Source organism: Triturus cristatus, chromosome 11 (assembly GCF_964204655.1).
Source record: "Triturus cristatus chromosome 11, aTriCri1.1, whole genome shotgun sequence".
NCBI classification, from domain to species: Eukaryota; Metazoa; Chordata; class Amphibia; order Caudata; family Salamandridae; genus Triturus; species Triturus cristatus.
Window position 1 is genome coordinate 75321999 of NC_140594.1, and position 20181 is coordinate 75342179.

General features: G+C 45.2%; 1 long non-coding RNA gene across 2 annotated transcripts in view; it reads right to left on the bottom strand.

The window, feature by feature from the left end:
- Positions 1-298: 298 nt before the first annotated feature.
- LOC146783259 (uncharacterized) overlaps positions 299-20181 on the bottom strand; it is a 32416-nt gene continuing 12533 nt past the window's right edge. The window contains exons 2-3 of one of the 2 annotated variants that reach the window (XR_014970889.1): positions 16293-16487; positions 299-15881 (exon numbers count right to left, since the gene is read on the bottom strand). This is a non-coding gene — a long non-coding RNA (uncharacterized LOC146783259). Of the gene's footprint in view, positions 16488-20181 lie in introns of both variants that reach the window. The other variant, XR_014970888.1, reaches the window with a different exon arrangement.

Sequence of the window (20181 nt, forward strand, 5' to 3'; positions counted from 1 at the left end):
GCCTTCATTGCAGCATCGAATGTGCAGCAAGGTGTATAAAAGTATAAACGGGAAAGAGGAAATGCAGTGCAAGAAATTTTATTATTTGTTGCAAAGGATGTGAGCCTTTCACAAGTAACAAGTCTCCAATTGTCTTTTGTACAGGAAACAAACCAAGTATCCCATTGTAGAACTTGTCTATTTCAGGGTAGCGAAGAAGGGCACACTTAATCCTATTCAGGGGTAGTGGTGTGGGCTAATAACCCTAGCTCGCTGGTTCGCAAAAACAACACACAATAAATGATTGTCTAGTTGGTGCTTTTTCTTGAAAAAAAGTTAAATAATTTTTATTTCACTCAAACACTACCAAATACTAAGAATTAGATTACAAATACCATCATATAGGTAGATGGAAATTCTTTTGGTGACAATCTCATATCACATTACACCCACAGCGGGTCCTGAACCCTATAACCACAATACAATACCCCCACCTCTACCAGCTGCATCATCACAATATCAGGGGGTGTCATTATCAATAAAGCAGGCCCACTCACTTTGTCAGGGTGTCACCACATTAGTAAAAGCAGCCACGGGTCATGATTAAATATTTTCTGGTTATTAGAAGAGTTCTACAATTGAATTTAAACAAAAAAAGATACAAGAAAAACAAAAACACATATTTGTTCACTATGGTCACATTAGACAAGGGTTGGCCACTTCAAAACAGTCTATTGCATAAAGTATAGTGGCTTGTATTCTAGTATATTACCAACTGTTGTAAAAGCCAAAGCCAGGAAAACCCAGATCCCACTCCACATGAGGAAATGTGGCTAATAAAGCATGTATAATGAATGCCCCTGTTTGTAAAGCTGCAATATGGAAATCTATTCATATCTTCCTAGATACTATTGTCTAGAAACGTATACTTACCCAAAGCAAAAAGGCAGAGTAGTATGGAACCCATTTTAAACAAAAAAGCCTAATTTCATTGATGGCTAAAATTAGTGTCTACAAAGAATATTTAATGTTTTTAGATATTTCTATCTCTGACCACTCTAGTAGGGGGAAGCACCTTCATCTTCAAGTGTGAGAAACAATATATCATTTTGTACAATATGGCTATGTGCTAAAGTTCAAATCTCGTCCTGTGGCACTTCTACCAGAGGAATTGTTGTAATTCCATCGGGTGGTCACCATTATTCTAGAAAAGCTAGTTGTGGAGAGCGTCCCCAAATCTCAGAAAGGAAAGGGAATGTATTCCTAGGACTTCCTTATTACAAAAAACTGACTAAAGGAATTCTGACCCATTTGGTACATGAAAACAAGTATGTGGATCAAATAGAAAATCAAGTTGAATTTTAACATCCCATCAAATACATCCCCCAGCTCCATCAAGACTGGATATATGCTATGGAGCAAGATACTCATTTCCATAACCTAGCTCCAAAGCACTAGACATCTTTAAGAATAAAAGGGAACAATAACCATTACCAGTGTAAAGTGTTACAGTGTGTGTTTCCTTGTGAGCAAGCCAGCTGAAATCCACTTCTGTTGCTGAAGACTGCGCAGATTGCAAGTTGAAGAGCACTCCTACTATAAGCACTAGAAAAACAAGGAAAGTGAATGAGAGAAGCACTAGAATGGATTTCACTCTCCGAATAAATTGGTCACAGTCTGGGGGTGGCACAGTGCATCCTCCATGGCAGGGGAATATACAGTTACAGACTGGAGGGAAGGATTAGAACATTTGTAATGCTTTTTTACCAGTTTTGGCAGCGGATGGTGCTGTGTTGTGGCCCCAGCAAACCAGAATACCAGACTGGAACCCCAAGACATCATCGCATTCCAGACCAGTCAGAAACAGAGGAAGTAAGAGGTGCTCCAAACCTCATGGTTTGGAGCACAATAAATATAAAATTGGGGACAGGGAAGAAAACCTAAACCGAAGAAACTTAAAAGGGAAAGAGCAAATGTGGGGATGAGCAAATGGGAAATAAAATGTATGAAATTGTGACCCAGGACAACTAAATACACTTTGCTAGGCCAAGACTCTTTTTTTCTGAATGGCCTTAAATACTGGCTCCACAGCGAATGCCCTGCAGGTCCTGTAACCAGGAAGTCAATCAGTTAGCAGTCCAGCATTCATGTTCCACTGTCCTATTCTCCATAATCTCCTGGCCCGGCTAGCCCTATGCCAGTTCACCTGTCAGCGTTATGCCTGAATCATTATAGGCTTTTTGGCCTTGGGCTAGATCGTAGGATCTTGTCAAAATGCACGCCAGTCAAACCGACCACTATCTGGAAGTAGTTAAGGACACCGCAAAACTGTTTCCTTTAAAGAGTAGACTTTCTTCTATTCATGTTACATGTTTTCTTTAAAGGACTCAGCATCCAACTGCTCATCAGTTGAAATCTCTACTGGGTTCAAAGGCAGTGTACATTTTCTGGTGCCACATACTTATTCCTGTATGAACCCACTTCGGCAGTGCCAATACTCAGAGAAGTGGAAAGACGCAACTCTTTCCGATGTGACGAGTCTTTTTCCTGGTGGAGTCATTCAAAGAACTTACTACAAGAGGTTCCTTACTATCAGATCTCAGCACTGATAATATTGACCTATTGAAATGGGAAGCACATATGGGTTATTTTCAAGCTATGGGAACATGGTTTTAAAACGATGTGTTGTGTCATGAATCTTTTGGATCTCAGTCCATCTTCTGAGGTTAGAAATACAGTGACAAAAGCGCTCAGCAGAGCCTTGCAAGAGGAAGTCACGGGTAATGTCAACAATTTTCCTTTAATACATCTTGTTGGAAAGTTTTGGAATCTTGCTCAACTTTGGAGGGGGGGGGGGAAGGAAAGGCTTTGGTAACTGAGCTGGATTTCATCTAACATGGTCATTTATATGGTCCTATGGAATGCAGTAACATTCTGAAGGAAAACAAGCATCCACTAACCAAAACTTCTTATGCATTCGAATATGAAGGATTCGGAAGCTAGTGCCTCTGGAAAAATGTTAACCCCACTATGTGCCAAGAAAGGGCAACAGTACCTATTTCTTCTGTACTTAGCTTAGCCAAGACTTCAGTTTCCTTCAATAAATCTCACAGCTATTGCTTACAGAAAGAGGCCTTCACAGCCCTCCTTTTTAGAGTCTCACTCGTCAAGGATTTCTGGAAGGAGTTTAAGCATTTTGCCCAGTTAGGAGACTGTTCTTTTTCTAGGAATTAACCATAGTTGCTTGTAAACTCAAGGGTCCTCTCTGTGCTGCTAGACACAGAGCCTACTTACAGAATTTAACTTGGAAGGTAGCCTTCCTAATAGCAATCACCCTGGCAGAGAGGGTCACAGAAATGTAAGATTTATGCGTTCAAGAACCATATAATGTTCCACCAGAACAAAGCAGTCAAGTCGACACACCCAGTAGTGTCAGATTTCCATGTTAACTAGAACATTACTTCACCTACATTATTTCAGAAAGCTTCTTCTCTGGCGGAAAGACATCTTCTTTCTTTGGATTTTAGAAGTCTTCACGTTTTTTCCTAGACAGGGCTAAATAACGGTGGAAAAAACATCTTTGTCTTCACTATGTGCTTACTAGAAAAGCATTAGCCACAAGAAAGCAATCAATTTCAAGATGGATAGTTTGGTGTATCCGTATCTCTAACCAAAAAGCTAACCAAACATTATGTGGTAACCATAGGACTCACTCATCTATGCAGTTAGGCTGCTTTCCTAAGGAGCATCCACAGTTTGGAAACCTGTAACACAGGCATATACAAGTTTACTCACATCTTCACAAAACATTATTGTGAATCTAACTCTTGGAAGGATGGTCAAGTACCTTAGACTTGCTTGAGGAAACTATTTCAGTAGAGCACCGCCTTCTTCCGGCTTACTCCTTTTCTCAGTGGATGGGCTGTTAGTGTATTCAGTGCTATTGACTTAAGGAAAATTTCCCGAGTTGAGGGAAGATCAAGTTACTTACCTTTGGTAATGCTCTTTCTAGTAGGGACTGTATAGTCCAGCTTCTTCACCATTTGAATATCCCTAGGCGTCCGGAAACGTTCAGCAGTACCACTGTGTTATGGTAAGTGGTGCTGTGTGGTTCCGATTGATCGTTCTGCTCCGGAAATGCTGAGCCTATATAAGCGCCACTCCTGCATGCAGACATCAGTTGTTTTTGAGTGTGCCCGTGCTCCCAGACACAGAGCCTCAAAAGCAAATGGGTATGGCTAGTGTGCAAATTCCTAGACTTGAGATCGTTTTAATGGATACAATCAAATCACTGATTGGTGAGGAATCGGTGGCTAGATAAAGTCTCTAACAGAAATAGTTTTACCAAACGTAAGTATCTTGTTCTTCTGACAGGGACTGCTAGCCGCAGATGTCCTACCTTTTGAATAGATATCAAGCAGTACCTCTTTGGAGGTGGGTCTGTGGCTGGACTCCAACCAGAAAGTTGTGCAGGACCGAGTGGGCAAAATGCCCCTCTCAGCAAACCAGACTGTCTAGACGATAGTGCTTCATGACAGTATGGAGGAATGCTTACGTAGCCACCTAAAAATGTCCTGGACAGGGACTTTGTGTGCCAACACACTGGTAGTGCTTTGGCCCTAATAGAATAAACATGCAGTCTTTCCGGAGGCTGCTTTTTGACTATTGCGTAGCAGATCTTAATGCAGAGCACATTCCAGCGGGAGATGGTTCTCTTCTGAACAGCCTTGCCTTTTTGCCGCTCCTGTAAATTCTGCGGAGCTGATCCTCCACCAGGGTTATTTGGTACGATTTATGTAAAGCTTAGCGCTCTCTTGGGGTCCAAGCAATGATGTCACTCCTCCTCCTCAAAGAGGTGAGGCAGAACACATAATGTTCTGATCAATATGCAGTGGCGTCACAACTATAGGCAAGAAAGATGCCAGTGTCGACAAAACCAACTTGTCAGGGAAGAAGGTAGTGTACAGCGAGTTGATATAAAGAGCTTGAAGCTCACTCATAATTGCCCTCATGTTCACTCGACGACCAATGTTTTGCGGACGAGAAGCCGCAAGGAGAAGCTGTGAAGCAGCTCGAAAAGAGTGCACATGAAAAATGTAAAACGGGCATGTCAAGACCCCACTGTGGCATGACAAAGGGAAAGAGGAAACAAATGTTGTAACCCTTTTGAAAAATGCATAACGAGATTTAAACAAAGAGGGTTGATCTGGCAACCAGAAAAAAACCAAAAGAGCCGAAAGGTACCCTTTATACCCCAAGTAAAGCCGTGCCGCGCTAGAACCAAAACAAATTACAAAATGTCAGATAATTCTGTATGGAGGGGGTCACGCTCCTGAGTGCCACACTAACCAACTGTGTCCCAACGACAGGCGTATGCTGTTTCGTTGAGGGACACCTTGCTGCTAAAATGACATCAACCACCTTTGAAGGACGGTCATATGTGGTCAGCTGTCGCTCTTCAATCTTCAAGCATGTAGATTGTAAAGGCATAGTACAGAACCCGAACTGTGCCCTGCTGTTTCGACAGCATATCTTCGCAAGAGACACCTTGGAGACTACTTACGCACAGAAGTGCAGACATTGCACTTTTTCATCAGAGGCCAATAGATCAAGCCAAGGATCTGAGGTGTAACTGCCACTTGAGATCAGCTGAGTTTGTCCATCTTGGAATTTTAAGAGCCTACATGGTGGTTCACCACCAGGGAAATCATTGGTGGTCCAGCGATTGTTGCAGTATCACATTGCTGTGGAGTTGTTCGTGATCACATGAACCAAACACCCCTTGATGGATGGAAGGCTTTCAAGGCCAAGCGGGTGACTCAGCCCCAGAATGTTGATATGGGGTTGGATCTTCGCTATTAACCAGAGGCCTCTGATCTCTCCCAGGTGGCCACCCCAAACCAGAAGTGGGCATCAGTCAGCTGTGTTATCTCTGGGTAAGGTAGGGTGAGGTTCTTCAGCTGATCCGTTTGTCATGCAGTAACCACCATTGTAGGTCTTTTGCAGTCTGCTCCAAGATCGGATGTGAATTAGTTGTCCCCTTCATGTTGCACCCACTGAGACTTCAAGTCCCACAGGAGAACTTGCATGAGGCCATCAAACCCAGCAGCCTCAGAATAGACCTCAATGAGATCCAGGACAGAGGTTGAAAGATCGGGCTTATAGCCTGAATTTCCTGGACTCTTTCCCGGGGAAAGGCACGATACCGGACCATGCCCAGAATGGCTATGATAGTTCCAAAATGGTTCTGATTAAGGAGAGCATCTGAAAAGGAGTAAGGTGTAACTTTCGAACATCGATAGTGAACTTCAAAGATGACCGGAGGATTGTTGTATTCTAGAGGTGATTGACTGCCTGGGGCTATCCCGCCATTAACAGCCAGCATTCGAAGTAGGGTAAGACTGGAACTCCTGGCCTTCAGGTGTGCCGCTACCACCCCCATCACTTTTGTGAACAACCGAGGGCCACTGGTGGGACCAAAGAAGAGCACAGCAAACTGCCATGAACCGCAGGTAGTGTAGGAACCGGCACGACGGGGCTATGGAAATAGGTGTCCTGCAGGTCCAATGCCATCATCCAGTCTCCAGGGCAGATAAGACCTGGGCAAGCATTTTAGATGTATCCTTCCAGAGAAAGATGTTGAGAGTGCAGATCAAATAAAAAAAGGGGGGGGGTCCTTCTCAGGCACCAGCAAGTAGCTCCAAATCAACATTCTGAAACCGAGGGCCATCTGCTTGGCATGGAGAGCCTTCATTAGATAGACTTCTAGCTGCACCTTCCTTACCGTAGAATTATCCACAGGCGTCAAGACTAAAGCCAGAATTGTTTTGTAAGCAGCAGGTGGCCTCATTAGACTCTACTTGGAGTTGTCATCTGCACCAAAAGTGACGTGCGCGGTGCCTATATAGGTGCACCCCTGTGTGCGGACAGTCGGAGCAGATCCAGAGAACAGCTCCCCCCAGTCACTTTTTGACAGATCTTTTTTCAACTCTTTTGTCGAAGACTTTTGAGACGATGTCTCCTGGTGTGACAGATGTCCACAAGGCAGGCTGGATTTAGGCTCTATGGCACCTGTCACTAACAGATGTTGGTGACGGACCCATACCCCATCTGCTACTGGTGTCTTAAGCGCGACCACAACACCAAGACCTTCTTTTATTGTTGTGCTATGCACCCCAAGGCCTCAAGCTCCTTGCCTCTCAATCCCAGTTGAGAGGAAGGTCCAGGGATTGGTCGCAGAGCCATAGATCTTCGTTGCAGTCAAAGTGACCCTACTCCGGCAAGTTCTACAAAAAGAAGCCGAAGAGGCCTTCGACTTCGCCCCGTCCGTTGAAGTAATCCAACAAGATGAGGTAGCATCAACACTCGAGGTCTGGCTCCACGGTTCAGCCTGCGCCTGGCATAGGCCGTCTCCACGCCTCCCCAAGTTACCGGAAGCCGGAGCAAACACCACCCAACTCTGCTAAGTTAATTAAACCGTGCACCTCATATTTGGGCGGCCCATCCCCAGTGGAGCACCTTCCGGGCCCCTCGGGTTAGAAAGGGGCCCCTACTTGTCTTCCGCCCGCTGGTTCGTCCTCGGCACTAGTAGGGTCCTGTGGATTCACAGATGGATCTAGACCAGCGCCGGCCAAGACACCTCGACCTTTCTCGGCGGCACCCCCATTCTCATCCCCTCCTCCAACACGAGCCGGTAGGGCATTTTCCGACACCGGCTGGAGCCATTCCCTCCAAGCCAGAGCCCTATTAATATGGGCTGGGAGTTGGGGAAGATTAGATAGGCCCACTGGACCCTTATGGATATCAATCCACATTGGATACTTGGTATGTGGAATTGGTGGAAGCCAGTGCACTGGACACCTACCCAGATACTGGCTTGGTCTCTCCTACCATGGCTCTGGAGGGGGTGCCTCAATTGTAGAAAGGAGGGCGGCCGAGGTCCTGGACCTCAACCTGCCCTCAATGGCAGTCAAGACTAAGGTTTTGACATCCTGCTTGGGGACTGGTCCATGCCCTACATTCCTGTGAACAGGACAATGTCCACCGACATCGCCCTGTCCCAAGGGAGCCCAATTTCCTCACCCAACACCCTACCCTAGAGAGCTTGGTGGTCCAAGCCTTCACCTCCCAAGTAAACCCTGGTGCATTCCCAACGACCCCACCAGATAGGAATCCAAGAGGCCGTACACCGTGGGCAAGAAAATGGTTTCTTCCAGCAACTTGGCACTGCCATTTGTTAACACCCTTGCCTTATGTGCCATTCTGCCCACTCACTCTGGGATTAAGTTGCACAGGTGCTGCCTATGGTCCCAGAGTAGACCTGGGCCATACTCTCTCATGCTATGACTGATGGGAGAGATGCAACTAAATTCTCAATCAGATGTGGGCTGGACACAACCAACTCATTAGGCAGAGCAGTTTCTTCGTCGGTGGCCTTACAACGCCACGCCTGGCTGAGCAGGACTAGTTTTTTAGGGGATTTCCAAGCTTTGCTAATGGACATGACTCGCGTCTCTTCAGAGACAAGGCGGACCCTGCACTACAGCATTTTAAAGATAGCAGAGGTACAGCCATGTCCTTGGACCTTTCCATGATCCCTCGCCAACCCCAGTCCGTCTTTCGCAGCCATGGAAGGAGTTTCCAACTGCGTCCCTACCTGCCCAGCCACCACGGCACGCAAGCTTTTCAGCCCTTGCGTGGCAGAGCATGCGGTGTCCATGACCCTGTGGGTCAGGCAGCCAGAGGTCATGCCAGTACACCCCCATCAGCTGCAGCCTCTTTAGGTTGCCTTCAGACCACCATGGGCAATCAGTGGGAGGCAGGATACACTACCACCTGCATGACTGGAGGTCGATAACATCTGACCGCTGGGTTCTCCAGTTTGTCCAGAGGGGCTATTCCCTCCCCTTGATGACCACCCCTCCACCCACTTGTGACGGACTAACGGGGGGCCATCTCTCCTTACTTCGCCAGGAAGTGGTGGCTCTCTTGGCCAAGCGAGCCATAGAGAGGGTGCCAACACCAGAAGTAGTTTGTGGCTGCTAATTCACACTACTTTCTGGTGACCAAGAAAGACAGAGGCTTTTGTCCTATTCTGGACCTGCACCCTTCAATTTCTTCCTGAAAATAGAGAAATTCAAAATACTCACACTCGCTCAAGTTCTATTTGCCCTTGATCTGGGGAACTGGATGATAGGGTTAGACCTGCTTGACGCATACTTCCACATTCCTAGCCCGCGGACGTTACCTGCGGTTCAAGGGGGGGCCCAAGCACTTTCTGTTTGCCATACACCTTTTTGGCCTTACCAGCTCCCCATAGATATTCATCAAGGTGATGGTTGCAGCTCATCTGCGGAGATCAGGAGTGCCCATCTTCCTCTATCTCGATTGGCTGTTGAAGGATGGCTTATCCCAGGAATTCAACTCCCACCTCCAAACTACGGCAGACCTCCTACACTTGCTGAGGTTAACTATCAGTGTGCCGACTCCCTCTCAGACGCTTTTTCATCAGAGCTGTTCTGGACCGGTGCAATTTTGGCATATTCTCCCAAATGGTGAGTCCAGGATATTCAGGCTTTGATACCGATTTTTCAGCCTCTATCCTCCGTTTCAGATTGTGGAGGGCACTGCAAAAGATCTACAGTTGTTAACAGACAGAGTTTGGGTCTGCAGCAGACCCTCTCTTCCTAACCCAACCAGATCTTACAGTAGAAACAGATGCTTCACTCCTCGTATGAGACAACCATCTGCGTAATGTGGAGATCAGAGGCCTCTGGCGGAATCCGGTCTCCACATCAAGCTGCTGGAGCTCCGAGTGATAGGGCTGGCATTAAAAGCCTTTCTACCTTCCATAGAGGGAAGGCTCGTACAGGTGTTTACGAACAACACCACTGCCATGTGGTACTGCAACAGTCAGTGCAGGGTGGGGTCCTGGCCATATCCCTGGTGGTTTAACATCTGCCAGGCTCTTCGAACACCACGGGGGACAAACTCAACAGCAGAAGCTGAAAGAATCATAAATGGCATCTCCATCCGGGGTGGTGCAAGGTCTCTTTTAGCAGTGGGGAGAGCTGTGGTGAGATTTGTTTGCCACCGCCGAGAACTTGCGATGCCAGCTGCTTTTCGCCCCTGAATTTCCAAAGGTGCTCCAATTTTGAGATGCTTCTCATCTCGAGTGGAGCTGAGGCTACTGGTACACCTTCCTGCTCACACCACTATTGGAATGGGTTAATACGATGTCAATGAATACCGTTAGTGCAGGCCCGACAACGGTAGTACCAGAACACCACAGGGGACAAACTCAACGGCAGAAGCTGAAAGAATCGTAAATTGCATCTCCATCCGGGGTGGTGCAAGGTAAGGTCTTTTAGCAGTGGGGAGAGCCTTGGTTAGATTTGTTTGCCACCGCCGAGAACTTGTGATGCCAGCGGCTTTTCGCGACCCGAATTTCCAAGGGGGCTCTAATTTTGAGATGCTTCTCATCTATAATATCAATGTATGTCATCACCTGTACTCACACAATGGCTCCAACACCGGGAACGATTAAACCAATGTAGGTCCCAATCCATGCACAAATGACAATACTGTTGCTAGTAAAAACAATGTTGATGAACGGTATGACTTCAGCAAACTTAACTGTATAAGCACCAGGAAGAACAATGTCAATGACTGCTAGGTCAACTGTATGCACAATAAGGATGTCAATAGAAATTATACCAGTGACTGCCATATTATTTTTACGAGTTCCAATGAACTTGTATCATTGCTGTTGGATTCACCCATGGTGACCTTCCTATCAACTCAGAGATACTTGGTTAGACAAGTCCGACGACCCACACCCAGGTCTATCAAATACAAGGTCACATGTACGGTCTCTTAACCTAAAGACAATCACGCGCCCAGGTAAAACCTTGATTGATCCCATAGATAGTTGCACCGCAAACAGGTCGGAGAAAATTGGCCCCAATAAAACACATTTGGTCAAGGGCTTGCGTTCCCCAATACCACAATGCTAGATACCACATGTAGATAGAAACACTCAACCAATCAGTACACAACATGCACACTACATGTAGTGATCACGTGCTCCTCAGAGGGGACATCTGGGGACTCTCTCTCCCCCATCCCCCACCCCAGGTCAAGAGCCATCTGTGTCTTTATCAAATGCCTGCAATTGTTCATTTACAACTGAGATGCTTTTTGGAATGTAAAAAATTGTTTTATTGCAACTCATGAACTGTACGTAACGGTGGTCAAAACGTTGTACATCCTAGAGACATGAAGCAGACGCACTGTCGAGGCTGTCCTAGCCGCAGCGTTTAATTCAACCAACTTGTTCCTGTTTTGCCAAGTGCCTTGTCTTTCATTTATTTATGGGAAACTCATATCCGAGCAACACCACTCCTGCCCAGAGTTCTCAAGATGATAATTAACAACTGGTCCCAAGTCATCCTTGTGGGTCCAGACTAGGCTCGGAGAGTTTGGTATTCGGAGCGGTTGAACATAGCCATCAGTCCTCTGTTGAAGATAGCAATCCGTCCTCCGATCAAGCTGCCCCTTCAGGGGCATCTTCGGTCACAGCAACAGGGAAAAGTTCTCTACCCGAACCTTACAACGCTACGCGTTCATGAGTGGAGATTGAGCACCAACAGCTGACAGCCTTCTAACTTCCACCCTAAGTTTGCAATGTTACCTTGGCAGATAGGTGTTCCTCCACCAAAATGGTGTATGCCTGCCATTGGTGCAAGTTAGTGACATGGTGCTCCCTCTCAGGTATTTGTTTATTTTTCTCTTGCCAAGCAGGGCTTTTCTTTGGGCACTTTTAAAAAGCTATTTTTCTGCCATTTCTGCGGTTGCCAGATCAGGCATTTCTGTTCAAATCTCCACAACATCTGCTAAGAGAGTTTGTGAGCTCCAGGCTTTGTCATCTAAGCTTAGGTACCTAGACATCTTCCCAGACAAGCTGGTCCTTCGCTCTAGGTCTTCCTAGAAGGTGGTCACTCCCTTTTGTGTAGGCCAATTCATTACCCTGCCTCCCTTTTTTGTTCTGCTGCATCCCTCTACATAAGAGGAGCAACTCCACTGACTGGACCCAAAAAGAGCAATATTGTTCTACCTCAACTACACTAAAGAGTTCCAGGTGAACGACCAACTCTTCATGGGGTATGTCAGAGCCAAGAAAGGAAAGGCTGTGCAGAAAAGGACAGTCTCCTGATGAATCGAAGTCTACCTTAAAATCTGTTATGCATTGGCCAAGAAGCAACCCCTGTAGGGTCTGCATGCTCCTTCCACCTGAGCAAAAGCTGTGCCCACTGCGTTAGCACGTGGCCCAGTCCTGGACACCTGCCAAAAGCAATGTGGGCTTCTCTGCACACGTTAACAATGCACTACTGCCTGGCCAATCAGATCCATCTGGACTGGAACGTTGCCCATTTGGTCCTGCAGGACTTTTTCGTCTGAATTTGTTTCGCAGACCCTCCTCCTGGGAGGTACTGCTTGGGTATCTATGCTAAGGTAAGGAATCTGCAGCTAGAAATCTATCAGATGAATAAGTTACTTGCCTTCTGTAACGCCTCGTCTGGTAGAGACTATCTAGCTGCAGATTCCTTGCCGACCCACCCATCCTCCCTGCTCTGCGAACATATTTCTAGGGATTTCCCCCTTTCAGGGTCCTAGTTTTACACATCAGTAGTCCGGGCACTTAGTGACTCCATACTCCTGTCGTGTAAAGTTGTGAAAAGAAACTGGTGCAGCTGGGGTGGTACCTATATAGGCACTGCGCATGTCAATTCTGTCACGGATAACGCCACGCGGAGCCGAATAAAGTCACCTACCTCCGCATTGGGGTACTGCTCACGAGAAATTTCCATATCCCGGCTGACACCTGGGGATAATTCTGAGGTAAGGAATCTGCAGATAGACAGTCTCTGCCAGATAAGGCGCTACCGAAGGCAAGTAACATGTACTTTCCACCCATGAAGGGGAGGCTGGTACAGGTGTTCTTACAACACAAATGGCATGTAGTACTATACCAAACAAGGAGGGCTGGGGTTATGAGTCCTTTGACAGGAGGCTATCTGATGTATTGTTGTTTGCTTTGCCAATACAATGGCAAGGCCTTACTCTGGGCACAGTTAAAGGATACCTTTCAGCTTTTTTGCAGTTGCCGAATAAGCCATCTTTGTTTAAGACTCCAGTTATGTGCTTTTCAAAAGGCTTACAACATTTGTTTCCTTCCTCTCCCTTTGTCATGCCCTATTGGGACTTTAACTTGGTCCTTATGTTTCTAATAGGCACTCCATTCAGGCTACTCCACAGCTGCCCTTTCCGGCTTTAAGATGGTGCTCCTAGTCACCATTACATCAGCTCGACGTGTGAGCCTTACACAACCTTCTTTCAAGACAAACTGGTTCTACAGACTTAAGCTCCCTTCTTACCAAACATTGTAACACAGTTCCACGTTGGTCAAAGAATTACCCTGTCGGCTTTCTATGCTCTGCCCCAACTTTTACAGGTGGAGGAAAGACTCCATTGCTTGGATCCAAAGAGAGAGCTGATCTTCTACATAGGTCTGGATGGTCAGGTTCGCAGAGAGGCATTTTCCCTATGCGGTCAAACAGGACTTTCTGGTTTGAGTCAAATTTCAGACCCACCTTCAAATAGGTACTGCGCACTGGTTACTTCTATTTTCAGTAGGGACAGGCTCAACTAACTGCAGCGTACAAGAGTGGTGCCTACTTAGGCTTTGCATGTCATTTCTGGAGTAAAACTGTATTGGTGCCCAGCCACACCACCTGTAGGCATACAGAGATACTTCTGAAGATTTTCCCGGATCCAGTCTGATGCTTGGGGAATATTCAAAGATGATGAATCTGCTGCCAGATAGATTCTCTACCAGAAAGATTGTTAGCAAGGAAAAGTAACTTGCTCTTTATGTCTACTTCCTTCTATGGAACTGTGATCGCTCAGTCATTCGTCATTCTCACATGGTTTGAGGACCCCCCCCACAAGAAACAAAAGAAGCACACACTCCGATGACAAAAGAGAAACCACGCTTATGATGGCTTTACCGCGATTTAACTCATTCATTACACTTCGGATGTGCAGACACCTTTGACAATCCTGAATACTTGCCTACATAACGCTTGCCATAAAGCCATCACAAGTTTTCGCTAGTTCATAATGCATGCTGAAAACGGATATTCCGCCTAATGAACTTATTGATGGATGAAGTATATTAGAAAGGCTGCAGGGATGGTGTTTTTACCCATTTATTGTTCTTAATCGGAGAAAAGTTCTTTACTTCTCAATGAATGATGGACAAGACTTCCATGTTTTTCTTCTGTTTTTAAGAATGATAATTGTTACAAGATTCTCTGCATTTTTAGTAACTGCACTCTAAACAAGTGTTGTGTTCTTTGTTCATTTTACTTTGAAGGCCACTCTCAGGCATGTAACTATGCTGTCCACAAAAAATAAACTTAGCCTGGAATATTTTTTAAAGGGATAGAGCTTCTCTTTCCAATTTTAAACATGCAAGTTACTTCATGTTGATTGCTTTGTTGGCTGTCTATTAAGAGAGACTTTTTCCTCTCGGCTAAAACAACGAAATGTGAATCTTTTGTTTGACATTGGTAGCTTTCGTTTCTTCCAGCTCCAGGACCACACTGGGGTCAAAATATTTTGCCTTTGTACTCCCTAAAAGCTGTACTTCATTTATAGTTCGGAATGGCCATTTTAAAACGGTCTGGTCGTTTTTGACCTATTAGTAGCTTCCTCCAGAATAGTAATAGGATTGGTTTTATCTAGTTTCACTAAATGACACTTTTCCCTCATTATTTTCAGCAAACGTCTTGTTCCTCTCATGCAATCGAATTATCCATTTTTCTCGCTTTTCAATAGCTTACCAAATGAGTTAAGTCTGTAAAATTTCTTTCATAGGCTGATTTAGTAACCTTACATGGTTTGCAAATAATCACGCCTTACGTATTTTAAAACTAGAGTGAACATATTTAATAATTTATTATAAGATGATCTTATTTATTTTGGGTCAGCCCTTGGGTTTTCGGGCATACTCTGTTTCACAGACCAAGGGGTGCCTTTATTCTACTGAATAGAAGGCCTTAGAGGCATGAGACACTGGTTCATTGTTGCCAAATTGCAGGTTTCGGAGCTATAGCTGCAATGTATTTAAAGAGATTATTAATAGGGAGCTACCAAATATGTTTACCCTTTAGCCAGAAAAGCCTTTGCCTACATACACTGCCTTAAAAAATGATTACGAAATTGCCATATGCAAGGATAGCTAAAGGATCAGCAGTAGCAAACTACAGCTTACTGAGAAGTTCTAACGTATATACAAACAACAATCCATTGTTCAAGCAGCTTTTCATTTCAGAAGTCTATTTAGGTGAACCCGCCCCCAAACAAAAGGAATTTTACTAATAAAAATTAGCAAGTTCCAAGTAACTCTATTGTAAAGAACAAAGCTACCTACTCAAGACGCACCTTGGAACTTGTACCACTCTGGTAGGTACTATCTGGAACTCACCACTGCAAAACTGACTAGCTCGGTTGTTGACCTTTTTTCACGTAGGGCTTTTATGAGAATGTTTGTGTTGGGAAAACGCAGACAGACCTGCATTGGTGACTCCCAAACCAACTACATCAGAGGCTCAGATTTAAGCTGAAGGACTGCTTTTGACAAATTACACCCTTAATGGAGGTCACTGGTTGCAGGGTGGGATTGTCCTTTCCAGTGAAACCAGCAGATCATTTGGGAAGGGGGGTGGGGTTAATTTAATGTTTTGACCTTAAAAATAAACTTACCCATTCAGTCACTCTCCCCCAGTGGTGCTGATTATGTAAGTGAGCTGTTGGAAATGCAGTCACCTGTAAAGATACTGACATAAATACGGAGTTAATTTGTGTGAAAGAGCAAATTGTGGACAAATGAAGATCAGATACTGTGACACTGCTAGGATGAAACTGGGGTACGTCACTGAGGCAGCAGTCAACCGTCACTGAAAAAAGCAATGAGGTTCTATTGAACACATTAGTTAGTTCCCACAATAAGATTTTACTTGGTTAGTCCAGAGGTGATATTGGAGCAAATAATGGTGAATCTTGAAGACAAAAAGATTGAAAATATGCAATCAGTTTATAGTAGACAATCTTTAATCACGAACAGGCAATTGAGAAAGTGTTTTTATTTAGCAATATAAAAATGGATCCAAGGTAATAGATAAGTAATTTGTTATAAGGACTGTGCTATTTTATTTCTCATACTCTTCTGAAAGTTTCAAATAACCTACCTTTCTGCATACAGCTGACACAAAACTTCAGATTGGAACAGTAATTTAATACTTCAATAGGGGATTTATGGGGTGAAGAAGAGGGTCATTCTTTCATAGCATATTTCGTAGACTGCTGTAGATATCTTCAAGGTGGTCATCTCCCTAGAGGTAATGCAGGAGGCCATATCGCCGACTGAAGCAAGGTGAGAACTCCTGAGATCAAGGGGAAAAAATATGTACTTTATTTTTTAAAAGAAGTGGGATTGTTCCATGGCAAATATTCCCACATTATATGGGAGTAGTTGTTTTAACATAAAACTGTACAAAATTGTAGTTTATGTTTGTGCGACACCTTCTACCATTAGTAGACCAGCCACTCTTTCCTGATTTGCCATTTTTCATTGAGCTGGGTTGCCAGTTGTGCAGGAGTAACAGTTGTTGATAGACAACCCAAGTTAAAAAAGAACCGTGCCGTTTCCGACGGAGGTAACCAAGTAAAACCTGAACCGTGACACTTCGAATCAGCCCAAAATGCTGCTTACTGCTTCACTCGTTCAGTTACTACCCCTTTCCCCTACAATATCACTGACAAAATACTGGCTTCCCTTATTACAACTTGTATGAATGAACTACACCAGATCTGAGAATGACATATTTGCTATAGGGCGTCTTAATTTTGGTGAAATATCTACCAGTGATGTGCACATTATATGGTAAAGTTTCAGCATTTATGATTCGGAAGCTCTTGCAAGGAAGACGGTGTATACCTGATAAGAAATAAGTGTGCCATTTTGGTGTTAGGAACAGCTTCCAAGTTGAATTATGCACCCAGTGATGTACCGCGAGATAAGTAGTCCTTTTTAAAGTAATAAATATCGAAAATTTTAACCGCTGCCTCAAACGTATGGAGGGTATATGTGTGTATGACAATTCTGTATTGTTCATCTTACCCATTGCCCTTATACGTGAACATTAAGGCCGCCAGACAAACGGCTGCAGGAAGTCGTTTCCAATATCTCAGTTCCCCAGACTTTAATGTGGGAATCTTGAACTGCAGCCTTTAAAGATGGTGCCAAGCACAACTGCACTAGATTTATAAACCTTTGTCTGAAAATGTGTTTTGTATTGGCAGAATAAATGAATTACCACTGCTGTGAAACTCATAGCTTTATACTCTGAGACACACTGTGTGTTTGAACAAAAAGAATCGAGTATTCAAATATTGTTGCTCTAGTGGTTCGTGCTACTACACTAACATATTTTCTTTCAACTGTTCCTAAGATGTGTTGGTGGTGCGGTGCTTGCATGTAGATGAAACCTCCAGTGGTTTAGTGACAGCTGCCTGCCCATGCATCTACTTGAATGGCCATTCCTAATAATAAAACGGTCTGCATCAGTAGATCACAGTGGATGCGATAAGCCCACACTACAGTCCTCAAAGGTGACATAACTTCAATCTGAGCCTTCTCTTTACTATAAGTGCCTATTCTTCCGTAAGGGATTTTTCCATAGAGACCTTCCAAAGAATGACGGTCTGGAATGAAAGGGCCCAGAGCCCCACGGGTTTTTTGCGATGTGTACAATTTCGCCTTAGATTACTTCTGTTGGCAGTTATCCTGTGGCAGATGTTGGGTGCAGACCACCTTGAATTCTCAGAGCTGGTGCACAGTAGCATTCTCCGATGTTTCCCCCTTTTCCTTCTTCATGAGGGAAATATTTGTTATCAGTTATCGTGAATTGTCTGCCTTGTCTTGTATTTACAGCCGATTTATATGTTACGTCTTACTTGTGTTACTCTACTGTAATCCACTACAAAAGCTATGCAGAGGCCAAGACATGGGCTTGTGTGGCAAGCAGAATTTGCAGTGGCCAAAGCAGAAGAATGTTTACTGATGGGGAAACTCGGCCGCTTGAAGATTTCACCTGAAATACTTTGGAAGCACCGTTGGTTCGTTAAACTCACGAGCCAGTGTTAACGTTACCCCGTGTGTTAAATAAGAAGCCACACGACCGGGACGGTCGCCCACGTCAGAGCAGGTAAACGACAAGGCCCGACTCGTGCAAGACAGCGTTACACCATGTAACAAACCAGGCGTGGTCAGTAGGCACAATGACACCCAGCTGGGCAGCCTCATGTTGCCGTTGTCTGTATGGATACAGCCTGCAGGCCATTCTCAGGATACTAATAAAACGTTCTGACGTGGCTCTGGAGTGTTGTTAGGCCGATACCTGTGGGTACAGGTGGGGTTTCTCGCCTTAACTGCTCTACAACGTCCACATGATAGAACTGCATATTTGCACTTCACTTCCAAGTCAAGCCTTCCATCGGGCGCTTACTTTCATTTGGGAGTGAACATGCAATAACCCCACGTTTGACACCGAGCTTCCATTGAAAGTATACATATTATGAGCTCCGCAGTCAGTTGCTAATACTCGCGAGGGCCAGAGGGCCTCCCTCGCTCCCCTGCGCTTCTGTGCTACAGCGCCCACTTCCAGGGGAGAAAGGCACAGCAGCGCCTGTAGCAGAGACCTCATTAAGGGAGCGCGTCCAGGGTGCCCCACGGCACCCACCATGCTGGCTAATAGGCAGCGTCCTCGCTGCTGCAGTGACAATATCGATCGCTGCCAATGTTTGCACTGCAAACACACACAGAAGGACCTATAGAATATTAACAGCAAAGGACGTGTTTTTTTCAAAATGGCACCCGAGTCCTTTACAGACACGTGAGCTCGATGTCCATGGCAATATTTGGGCAATTTATTTTTTATATCGTAAACCATAATCACTTACTCACTCATCTGCACTTCACCACACTGGATGAAGTAATTGTTGCTTTTCATTTGCATGTACCCTTTCCTGTTTCATTCATGACTCGAAAGCTGGAGAGGCAGTCCATGCCCCCAACCCCCCTTTTTACGCTTCTCTTTCGCCAACCTGACTGACTCGTCAGTTCTCAGGGTGGAGAGGAAAGGGGGCCTCGGGGTCACAACCCTGGCAATCTGCAAAGGATCTGTCGCTTCCAGCAGCTGTCCTAGCTCCCCACGGGGTCGGAAAGAAAATAAACAGGGGAGGGGGTTGGGGCGCAGAAGGCCTTTGAGGAGAAAAGGAAGGGATTTCTTTGCCTCGCCCTAAGAGGCCATTCCAGGCATAGCTGACACTCTAGAGACCCCTGTGAGATGCACAGTGCATGGAGCAGTGTGCTAAGGTAGGAAAGGAGATACGTTTCTTAGTGGACGTAAGCCCACCCAGTCTGGGTTGCGGCCATTTTAGATTGGGGGGGTGTCGAGGGAAGCCCCTTCTAAAAGAGGCTGATGTAAATAATTACAGTGAAGCTGATGCTGGGTCCCTAGCTTTCAGCCATTTGTACCATCTGATGGTAACATCATTCGTGGCAATGTACATGTTAGAAATATTTCAGGATTCTTGAGGCTGGTGCAGTGAGGACGTTCCATTTATGTTACCATGAATAGTGCTAATTGTCGAGTGCTATATGCTGGTTTGTTTCCACCTCTCTATGATTTTCCGCTTCTTAAACCCAAGTTTACGCTGTTTTCAATGGGTTTACACTGGTTTTAATTCAATCGGATACCCCTGCCCTCAAACACGTAAACTTGTTTTACTGGCATTGCATATTTTGATTGCCCGCTCCCAGATTCACCCATTTGTTTATAGGGAAAGGTTTGTATATTTGTGCGTCCCTTTTACGTAAATAAGACCCGTCTCACCTGTGCACGTGTTCGTGCCTTTGACACCCTTGCAGACGCCTATCCTTGGGAGTGCTGCAGTGGCGTGGGCTAGTGTTCGAGGCTTTGTTCGCAGACTTGTGGCCAAGCTTGGGGAACAGGAGCAAAAACCGTCCAAAGAATACATACGCACGTTTTACGACACATACGTGCTCCTTTTCAG